Source organism: Nicotiana tomentosiformis, chromosome 10 (assembly GCF_000390325.3).
Source record: "Nicotiana tomentosiformis chromosome 10, ASM39032v3, whole genome shotgun sequence".
Taxonomy (NCBI): Eukaryota; Viridiplantae; Streptophyta; class Magnoliopsida; order Solanales; family Solanaceae; genus Nicotiana; species Nicotiana tomentosiformis.
In genome coordinates, this window is record NC_090821.1 from 17245430 (window position 1) to 17257444 (window position 12015).

General features: G+C 36.8%; 2 long non-coding RNA genes across 3 annotated transcripts; both read left to right on the forward strand.

The window, feature by feature from the left end:
- The first annotated feature begins 5123 nt into the window (after positions 1–5123).
- On the forward strand, positions 5124–11046 carry LOC108946088 (uncharacterized). 2 transcript variants are annotated; one of them, XR_011411602.1, is made up of 5 exons: positions 5124–5176; positions 5284–5353; positions 9991–10611; positions 10703–10918; positions 10988–11046. It is a non-coding gene; the product is annotated as an uncharacterized lncRNA (long non-coding RNA). The 2 variants fall into 2 exon arrangements; XR_011411601.1 differs by having other exon boundaries at positions 9991–10918.
- LOC138900532 (uncharacterized) lies at positions 7211–9892 on the forward strand. Its single transcript, XR_011411603.1, has 2 exons — positions 7211–8635; positions 8721–9892. It is a non-coding gene; the product is annotated as an uncharacterized lncRNA (long non-coding RNA).
- Positions 11047–12015: the final 969 nt, after the last annotated feature.

Consider the following 12015-nt stretch of genomic DNA (forward strand, 5'->3'; position numbering starts at 1 on the left):
ACCGGTTGTTTTGAGCATTTGCATTCTGTTTAGCTATTTGAAGTCTTGAGTAGCTTCGTATGATGTATTATGACTTGTGTGAATCATCAGTTTTGGTTCTCAGGTGATTCAGAATTTGATTCGGAAGAATGATTCTCAACTCGTAAGCTTTAAGTTGGAAGAGTTGACCAAGTTTGACTTTTGAGTATTTGATCTTGGATCGGAGTTTATATGGTTCCGTTAGGTCTAAATGGTGATTTTGGACTTGGGGGTATGCCCGGAGTTGAACTTGGATATTTCTAGAAGGTTTCGATACTATTTAGCGAAAGTTGGAAATTTGAAGGTTTGGAATGTTCATATGTTTGACCGGGAGTTGACTTTGATGATATCGAGTTCGGATAGTGGTTTCGGGAATTGAAATAGCTTCGTTATGTCATTTGGGACTTGTGTGCAAAATTTGAGTTCACTCCGGGTTAATTTGATATGTTTCTGCACGAAGTCGCGAGGGCCTCAAAATTTGATTTGAGGTGCGATTCGTGATTTTGATGTTGTTACGCGTGATTTGAGGCCTCGAGTAAGTCTGTGTTATGTTATAGAATGTGTTGGTTTATTCGGACGGGGTCGCGAGGGGCTCGGATGAGTTTTAGATCGTTTTAGATCATTTTGGCTATGCTGGTTTGGCAGGGATTCTGGTGAGACGGCACTTGCGCAGCCTTGGGCGCAGGTGCGGCACCGCAACAATGGTAACTGAAGTGTAGGAGCGGAAAGTGCATTTAGGAGCAGAAGACCACAAATGCGGTCGTTTCTTCGCATCTGCGAAAGCACAGATGCGGTGGCTTTGACGCAGAAGTGGGTAAAACACAGATTCGGAGCTTTTCATCACACTTGCGATGTCGCAAAAATGGATATTTTGTCCACAGGTGCGCGGGTCATTGTTCAGATGTTTCCGTAGAAGCGGATGTCATGTCGCAGAAGCGGCTCATTTATTGCAGATGCGAAAAGGTCTCGGTAGAATAGTATAAACTCGAGGGTTTGTGCATTTTATCATATATTGAGCTATAGACCTCGGATTTGGGCAATTTTGGAGGCGATTTTCACCACATGGATTGGGATAAGTGTTCTCTACTCGGTTTTGATTATATTTCATGAATCTTTCTTTGTTTTTGGCATTTGGATTATGAATTTCAAAGAGAAATTTGGGGGTTTTGTCTGAAATTTCATAAAGTGAATGTTTGAGTTCTGAACGTCGATTCGGAGTGGGATTTGAGTGACACTAGTATGGTTGGACTCATAATTGAATGGGTTGTCGGATTTTATGAGTTTTTCAGGTTCCGAGGTGTGGGCCCGGGTTTGACGTTTTGGTTGACTTTGGTCTTTTGATTAAAGATTCAATCTTTATCGATTGGGTTTGTTTCCTTTGGCATTATTTGATGTTCTTGAGTTGTTTTTGGCTAGTTTCGAGCCGTTTGGAGGTTAGTACGCGCGGGATGGCGTTTCTAGAGTATTATTTGGCCTGCTTGGTATTGGATTCGGCTTGTTCGAGGTAAGTAATATTTCTAAACTTGGTGCTGAGGGTATGAACCCCTGAATATACGTGTTATGTGTTTGGTATTGAGGTGACGCACATGCTAGATGACGGGCGTATGGGCGTGCACCGTGTGAATTATGACTCGGTTGATTCTGTGGTACTGTGTAGTTACCTAATCTTATTTTTATCCATGAAATTTCTATGTGCTAGAGTAATTGAGCCATGATCTATGTTACACTAAAAGAAATCGGTCTTTTAGTGGCGATATTTAGTAGCGACTTTATTTATTTCTACAAATGGTATATTAATTGTGGCGAACTGATAAGTGGCTACAAAATAAAAAAATTTAGCGGAGACTTTTGCAGGCCGCCTCTAATATGTGCCACTAAATCCTGAATGATTTGTTCCCGCTATGACCAAAAATTTGGCTCCAAATATTTAGTAGCAACTAATAGAGAGTCACCGTTGAAGGTATTGTTGGGGCGACTAGGTCGCCTCTAATAGTGTAAATATCTGACATTTAAAAATAAAAAACTAAATAAAAGACCCTAAAAATACTAAGTCCTAAATATAGTAGAAGGCCGAAGGTCCCTCTCTTCTTCCCTCTTCTCGTTTTCTCCCTGCAAAAGCTCCATTACTTCTTCCAAATTCTCAAATTAAATCTTTCACTTTTGTTTAATCACAAGATGTGAACCTAATTTATGAAACCTGTAACACCCCAAAAAATTTCGAAGTATTTAAGTGTATAGCCCCGTAAAATTTCGCAAATGAATTCAAGGTTTCGTGGTGCCGGAGTATATATACATGTTTAAGGATTTTAGAAATTCTTCGCGACTCACAACATCGCCGCAGCTCAGACGTTTTGGGTTGATCAATGCACCGGAAAGTAAAGGAATTTTTTTTGCAAAAAAGTGCATTTATGCGGTCCATTATGCGACCGCATAATCACTCTGCGGGTCGTATAATGGCCGCAGAAGTGAGGCAGGAGAGGATCAGTCCGTAAGCAATTATGCGGTCGACTATGCGGCCACATAACTGTTTTGCGGTGCATTATGCGACCGCAGAACAGTTATGCGGACCGCATAGTGACCGCGTACACAGACAGTTCTTTTGGTCATTTTGGTCTGCAATTATGCGACCGCAATGCGGTCCGCATATTGGTTATGCGATCGCAGAACCTGTTCCGGAGCTCCATTTTTGGGTTTTTAAAACCCGACCCTACTTCATTAAATACATGCTTTTGGCCATTTTTTAGCAAAAAATCTGATGTTTTAGAGAGAAGGGGGAGTGTTTTAGAGAGAGAGGAAACCCTAGGCTAATTATTTATCAAGTCTTGCTTAAATCTTGGAAGATTAACAAGGAAAACCCACAAGTTCTTCATCTAAGAGATTGGGATTGCTAGAATTTCTGGAACATTGTAGTAATTTAAGAAAAGCTCAATTGAGGTATGTTGGCTAAACTTTCTCTCTTGGAATCGAACTCCATAATGTTCTCGTGAGTTTCAAAGTATGGGTTGCGTATTAAAATGTTGTGGCTTTAAATCGTATTTCAAATGAAAGCTAGTATGCCAAATTGTGTGAGAAAATCTCAATATTCTTAAGACTCTTAATTGCTCATATGTGCACGTAAAGTCTTGATTGAAAATGTCTTATTGTTGATAATCTATAAAGATGGTTGGAAGTAAAATCTATAAATTGGGGATATAAAGTGTGGTCAACGTGCCAATAGTGAAAGGTATACTTGTGGCCAATGGTGCCAATGAAATGAAATAATGTGAGAAAGATTATGAAATGAGATTTGACTAAACTATTCCAAAACTGACTTCGGTAATATAATTGGCTAAAAGCTTATGAACTCAAGTGATGCTCATATATGGCTATTTTAGCTAATGCTATGCTTTGTAAGTATTTTTTAATATATTTTGCATTCTTACATATTCGTGAGTGGAAATTGTGTATGATTTTAACTTGTGCTTCGATTGCCAATCATTTTACTCCATTTATTGGAAAGAAATCTATTGTGTTTAAAGCTTTCATTACTAATGAACTTAATGTTGTGATTTCCGGAATATTCTACTTGTTGATAATTATGATGATGATCTATGAAAGGGAAGAAATAAAAGTGTGAAATATGAAATACGGCCATTGCGGCATGAATAAAGAATCATATGTATGGCCAAGAGAGCCAATGAAATAATAATGTTGTAAGTGGTTGAAAGTACGGATTAAGTGATATGTGGTGTGAAAGGTTATGAGATGTACGTATTTGTACTTTTATTTCCAATGTGTTATGAAACCCTATAGACGGCCTATGAAACGCATAGGTATATTGTGTTATGAAATCCTGTGGACGGTCTATGAAATGCATAGGTATATTGTGATCAATGTGTTATGAAATCCTATGGACGGTCTATGAAACGCATAGGTATATTGTGATCAATATGTTATGAAATCCTGTGGACGGTCTATGAAACGCATAGGTATATTGTGTTATAAAATCCTGTAGACGGTCTATGAAACGCATAGGTACATTGTGATATGAAATCATGTGGACGGTCTATAAAATGCATAGGTACATTGTGATATGAAATCCTGTGGACGGTCTATGAAACGCATAGGTATATTATGTTATGAAATCATGTGGACGGTCTATGAAACACATAGGTACATTGTGTTATGAAATCATGTGGACGGTCTATGAAACGCATAGGTATATTGTGCTATGAAATCCTGTGGACGGTCTATGAAACGCATAGGTATATCGTGTTATGAAATCCTGTGGACGGTCTATGAAACGCATAGGTATATTGTGATATGAAATCTTGTGGACTATGAAATGCATAGGTGCATTGTGTATAAGAAGTATAGGTGTACGGTATGAATAAATACTATGGACGGTCTATGAAATGCATAAGTGTATAATATGATATGTGAACACTAAGGACGGTCTAATGAGACACATTATTAATGCATACAATAGGTTCCCCTTTCGTTGTCCTTGTTTGTATAGGTTATTTCAATTACATTATGTTATGTGTTCCACATATAGATCATATGGTCATTCTATTTTGAAAGAGGATTTCTAGCTATACATACTAGTGTTATTCGACAGTACTAACGTCCCTTTTGCCGGGGGCGCTGCATCTTTAATGGATGCAGGTGGCATTGATCACTGATAGCAGTACACTCTTTTCAGCTGATTTGGTGAGCCCCACTTTATTTTGGGGTCATGTATCTTTTGTTTCTCATGTACTTTGTGGTTGAGGTATAGCCGAGGCCTTATTGCTGGCATTTCCATATTACTCTTCAGTTGTATTTAGAGGCTCCGTAGACAGGTTGTGGATGGTATTTGATGTTGGGAATTGGATTAGAACTGTTGATATTTGACAACATGTTTTTCATTAAATCTATAAGCTCGTACTATTTTGAAAATATTGAATGATGTTGTTAATGGGAATGAAATGGAAGCGGTTAATGAAATCTCTTCAGTATTTGATTAACGGAGTACATCTCCTCTTTATTCAGGGATGAATTTGGGTAAAATAAAATCTAACAGGCTTGCTCAGTCGGGTTTACTCGGTTGAGCGCCGGTCGCGCTCCCCGAGTTTGGGGTGTGACAAAACCCAAAAGCCCTAACACCATTTGTATTCTAAGATTGTACTCAAATCAGGTAATGTGTTCAAACCCCAAATCCTTTTGGGTGTTAAATGCAGTTAGCAAGAGTGACTATTTCATCATATTCACCTCTATTTTCTTTTACCCATTTGAAATCTATAGGAGTAGAAAGTAATTTTTCCAACAATATCATCATGTAAAGCCCTTCTCGGTGTTGACGATCTCTTCCTGGGTAAGTTTTTTTTTTTTTGAAATTCTGAACTTTTTGGTGATTGCATGTTTGGTATTCCTCTCAAAATATTGAAATGAGATGTTGTGTGGTATGGGTCTGTTACTATAAAGTCTTTTCAGTTTTCCTGATCTAGTAAACAAAAGTGTAAATGAATCAATGGATGTGTCCAGTGAATGAAGCGGTATCACCAAACACAGTCAGGCCTAGTACAGAAGACTAGTGCAAGGTATAATAGTAGGATAAAATAATATACTACTTTACTTTAACAAAAAGAAGAAGAAAAAAAGTAAACAACATCAAACAGGTGTAGCGAAAGAGCCGTTTTCTGTGTATCATTTCTGTTGGCGAAGTAAGAGGAGGAATGGAGTTTTAGAGGCAACATAAACAAAAAGAGTAAGGAAATACCACAATAATGAATTCAGAAAGGAGCCTAATATATCTTACCTCTCTTCTTGTTGTAACCTGGGAAGATAGGAACTTTATGAGAATTATAATTCCTTGTTCTTGGGATGAGTTATAAGTTGTATCCTATCTCATATAGTAACTACTGCCTTTTTTCATTTTTCGCTCAAGTACTTCCCATCTGGTTATGTTCTGGTAGCTGTATTGGTTTTTTTGGTCCTTGAGATTTATTAATTAATTGATTGATTGATTGATTGTTATTCTAAAAATAGGAATGGATAAAAGTTGGTTGAATATTAGGAATAGAGGTGATCAAAGGCATAGAGATGGAGTACATGTCTTTCTTAGTTGGGCATTTAGTCAACCAAGGGGGAGCACTATGATTCGATATCCTTGTAAAAGGTGTATGAATACTGCATTCAAGTTAAGGCCCGATGTAAGAGGAGACTTATTGAAGAAGGGTTTCTGGGCTTCTTACAAGGTGTGGGACTTGCATGGAGAAGTGTTAGTTAGAGTTGAAAATTCTAACGTAACACTCAATAATGAAGTAGAAAATCATAACTTTGAAGAGGATAATATTACAGAAATGATTCACGATGCTTGTGGACATACGAATGTGGAGGATAATAATAATACTTCTGAGAACAATGAAGAGCCAAATTTACATGCAGCAAAGTTCTAAAAATTATTAGAAGATGCTCAGACAGAACTTTATCCTGGTTGTAGTAAAGTCTCAAAGTTATCTTTTGCTATTAAACTAATTCACTTGAAGTGCCTTAATCATTGGAGAAACAAATCAATGGATGAACTGTTGAGTTTCTTTAAAGAAGTTCTTCCGGAGGGGTCATTTGTGCCCAGTTCTTTCTATGAAGCGAAGAAAGTTCTCCGTGACCTAGGCTTGGGTTACACCAAAATAGATGCATGTGAGAATGATTGTATTTTATATTGGCGCGATTATACTAATGCCCAATCATGTCCTAAGTGCGGTAAGTCTAGATGGAAGTCAGAAGAACACAAAGGCAAGAAAGTAGCTTTTAAAGTATTGCGACATTTTCCAATTAAACCAAAGCTTCAGAGATTGTACATTGCAAGAGAGACAACAAAAAAGATGACGTGGGAAAAGGATAAAAATGTTGATGATGGTGTCTTGCGACATCCGTCTGAATCCATTGCGTGGAAATCCTTTGATGAGCGACATCCTACCTTTGCAACTGAATTAAGAAATGTTTGATTAGGTTTAGCAAGTGACGGGTTCTAACCTTTTGGGAACATGAGTGCCAATCATAGTATTTGGCCAGTCGTACTAGCAACATATAATTTTCTGCCATGGGATTTGTATGAAGGATCTGTATTTCATGATGACACTTCTTATTCCAGGACCTAAGTGTCCAGAAAATGATATAGATGTATACTTACAACCAATGATTGAAGAGTTGAAGAATTATGGGATGGAGTCGAAACTTATAATTCATACTCAAAATCTAATTTTATGATGCGTGCGGCGGTAATGTGGACGATTAATGACTTCCCTGCATATGGGAACCTTTCAGGATGGTCAACAAAAAGCAAGCTTGTATGTCCTTGTTTCCATAAAGACACATAATCGGTTTCTTTACGTAGTAAGTTGTGTTATATGAGTCATCGTCACTTCCTTCCAATAGAGCATCCATGGCACCGAAATAGGAGAAAATTTGATGGGAAGGTAGAAAAAAGGGTTGCACTTATTCCTTTAACAGGCGATAAAGTACTTATGCAATTACAAGGCTTGGGCAATGTGAGTTTTGGGAAGGGAAAAAAGTGAAAACGTGACTTTCCCAAAAATGCTTACAATTGGAGGAAGAAAAGTATATTTTTTCAATTGCCTTATTGGAGTACTCTTTTGTTACGACATAACCTTGATGTGATACACATAGAGAGAAATGTGTGAGACAATATAATATCAACTTTCATGAATATGGTTGGAAAGACAAAAGACATATTAAAAAGTAGATATAAGTTGGTGGACCTTGGTATTAGGCAAGAATTGCATCCAATTGAGGATGGGGATAATGTATTGTTACCGGCAGCATGTTATGCATTGTCCTTGGAGGAGAAGTTGAAGTTATGCCATTTTTTGGCTAATTTGAAGGTTCACGATGCTTTTTCATCAAATATTTCAAGGTGTGTAAACATATTAGAGAAAAAGATCTATGGATTAAAAAGTCATGATCACCATGTATTATTGCAAGTCATTCTCCCAGTTGTAATACGTGGTTTATTTCCTAAAGAAGTGTGTGAACCAATTATAGAGCTTGGAAAATTTTTTCAAGAATCTATGTTCTAAGTCCTTGACAATCGAAGGTCTTGACATCTTGGAGGCTGAATGTGCATGCACATTATGCAAACTTGAAATTATTTTTCCGCCGGCATTATTTGATGTCATGGTTCATTTGCCAATTCACTTGGCAAGAGAGGCAAAGCTTGGTGGACCAGCTCAATTTCTATGGATGTACCCTTTTGAGAGGTAATTTATTATATAATTTTAATGCCATAATTTTAATGACACATTATATTAATGAGTTATTTCAATATAGGTATTTGCGAACATAAAAGTCATATGTTCGCAATAATGCTCATCCAGAAGGTTCAATTGTCGAAGGTTATTTGGCAGAGGAAAGTCTAATATTTTGCTCAAGATACTTAAAGAATATGTCGAAGAAAGATCAACAAACCAGCCAGGAATAACGATGGATCTATGTCAAATAGGGAGATGTTTATCTTCAAAAAAAAGTGGGCAAAAAAAAAAGGTGATTCAGAAGGCATCATGCTCTCTCATGATGAGTTCAAACAAGCATGTATGTATGTCCTTCAAAATTGTGAAGAGGTTCTTCCATTCATGGAGTAACTATCATATTAATTTCAAGATAGGCTCACATTGAAATATTTCAATAACAGTATCTTAAATGACTCCATTGTCAAAATATAGGGAATACCAGGGAGAGATTGAAAGACAAGGTTCAATGAGTGATGAGATGCATAACAGTAGGATTCTTGATTGGTTTCGTGCACGTGTAGGTGTCTAGTTAAGTGATATTTTTAATATTAGTGTAATATTACGACGACGTTATTAGTTACAATGATGTTGTTTGGATTTGTAGGTCTTTGTACTAGCTGCACAAGGGCGCATAAATGAGGAGCTCATAAGCTTAGTTGTTGGTCCTGCACCAATGGTGCATCGGTATTCCAGATTTATGGTGAATGGATTCAGATTCCATACAAGAGATCTTGAGCTGAGAAGAAAAATACAAAATAGTGGAGTCCTTGTAAGAGGAGATAATTCAGACTCTAATAAGGAGTATTACGGTGTATTAGAGGACATTTACGAGTTGTCCTATATAGGAAATAGGAAAGTTTACCTATTCAAGTGTCACAGGTGGGATGTGGATCGCTTGGGAAGGGGATATAAGATTGATAAATATGGCTTCACAAGTGTGAATACTCATTGTGCCTTGAACACAAATGAGCCATTTGTGTTGGCATCTCAGTCTGAACAAGTCTTTTACTTGAACGACATGGTTGATAAAGATTGGCTTATAGTTGTAAAGACAAATCCTCGCGACCTTTTCAATATGCCCGAAGCATTGCTGAATATGATTGAGTATGCAGAAGTTGACAATGAAGAATTGCTGAATGAAGAAGCTTATCAACAAGATGAAGTTGAATTGAACATTTTGCGTACCAGTGACCATGAAAATGATATCGATTTGTCTTTACATAGGAATGATGTTGAACCACAAAGTATTAACAACAATCATGCAAGAAAATAAGCACAAACAAGTGTGCATGATGAGGAAGAGAATTTTATTAATGACAATCTTATAGATATATCTGAGGATGAAGAAGAAGAGGATTTTATTAATGACAATCATATAGATATATCCGAAGGTGAAGAAAGTGAAGAAGATTGGCTTGATGATAATGATGGATAAGATACTGATGATGCTCTTGAAGACTGAGAAGCAAGATAATATAGATGTCTACTTTTTGTTTTGAAAACTTCTCTGTATTGTGTTCCTTGTTAACATGACAATGAAATTAATTCATTATACTTGTAACTTTTAATTTCATAACTAGATTATATATTAAGCTTTTGTGAAATGTTACTTGCCTTCTATGTGCACTAAGCATCATTATATTTTTCATGTATTTTCCTAATCATGCTTCTATTCTTACTGATATTTTTCTATATCATTTAGGAGGGTCCAAATGATAGGACAAGGTAAAGGTCGAAGTGGAACTGGTTGTGGACATGGCCATTTTCAAGGACGTGATAATTCTGGAGCGATGTCTCAGCCACAAGTACAACCAATAGGGAATACTGCAGCATCTCCTGAGAGAGGGGAATCAAATAATCCCAGTCAAAAACCTCTAGAGAGAGGACAAATATCAAGTAACCCTTGGCAGAGACCTTCTATAGAGACAGTGTCGTCAAGGAATCTGGACAGAAGTGTGCTTCCTTCTCCTGAAGTTGAAAATGGTGTAGGTTAGTTTTTGAGTATTCAGTTAATACTCTTACTCTTAACATGACTGCACCTATGTAGACTGATCACATCTACTATTTTTTCTTTGTAGTTTCTTACAGCAGTAAAAAGAAAGGAAGAGGGAAATATAAATCCAAAACTGTAGATATAAAAATTAAGTACGGTGGAAAAAATACAATTACAATTATAGATGATATTGATAAAGCAGTAGGTCTTGGGGCTAGAGATATTGTTAATTATTGTGGTTTGATCATGAAGAGCACTATCTCATTCTGTGATGGGAATTGGCAAAATATTGTTTCAAAACATGGAGAAGCAATATGGTTGAAGATCAAGGTAAAATTATTTTTAATATAGTATTGACTTCATGTTGCATCATTTATTTTTGTGGTTAGAATATTAAATATAATGGTACATGTATGTTCAGGATAAATTTGAAGTTCTTGGCGGCGTACAAGAGCATAGGTTTCAAGCCTTTATTATCGACACTATCCGATGGCTTTTCAGAGCTTGGAAAGCTCGACTGAGCATTTTCTACTCTCGCCATGATGCTGAAGGAAACATATTGTCTCGTTGACCTGAAGATGTTGAGCTAGAGGACTGGAAATACTTAGTAGAGTATTTTGGAAGTCCGAAATTTAAGGTAACTTAATAACAATGTTTGATTCACTGCCCTTTGAATAATGGCTTCTTAATCATTGACTTAATGCAGGTTGTAAGCGAGAGAAATAGAAAGAATAGGAAAAAGCAGATAACTAATCATGCTTGTGGTATGAGGTCTTTTGCAGAAGTAGAGAAATCAACAGTGAAATATATTTATTTTTATGTTATTAATTAAACATCTTTGTTATTTATATATTCATTTATTTGATTCTGTATTATTTCCCTATTCAACTATATTTTAGAAAAATCCTGCCACTGGAGAAAAGGAACCACCAGATAGAATTTAGGAGATCCAACATACACGTAAAAATGATGGAGGAGAAACAGTGTGGGTGGATCCACAATTCCAACATATTCATGTACTATTCTTAAATCAATACCTTACTATCTTTTACTCCTTTTATTAGTTTTGGTATAAATAGCTATGCGTAATTGCAGTGCCAGCTCCAGAAACTTGTGACTCAGCAACAATCTGAAGAGATCGAGCATCCCATAACTAGAGAAGAGATTTTATCCTCTGTTCTTGGTGAAAGGACAGGTTATGTTCGTGGTAAAGGGTATGGAAAGAAGCCTCCAAAAAATAGTCACACGCAAGCGGCAAACATAGAGGCTAGTGTGTCTTCTGCAATAGAAATTATGCGTCAAGAGATGCAAGCTGATATGGATCGAAAGTTGCAAGAAGAACGTGAACAAATGGCTGCGAAGTTTAAAAGGAACATGGAGCAAGAGTTACAAAGAAATTTGGATGAGAAGCTTGAACATGTGAATCTGGAAGTAGAGAACAGGGTCAGTATAGAAGTAGCCAAGAAGATCCAAGAACAACTGGGTGCTCTCATGACCAGAATGCAACAGGTAATTTACTCTTAATATTTTTATACTCTTCCTTTTTGATATTTCTTCTTCTTACCGACTTGAATCTTCTTCCATCCTTCTTGACAATTCTTTTCTTCATCTTCTCCTTCTTTAATTATCTTTATGACAATAAGTTGTTGGATTGGTACATGTTCTGGTGCGATCTAAAATTCTGGTGCGATTCTGAAATTTATGTTCTGGTGCGATTCTGAAATTCTAGTACGA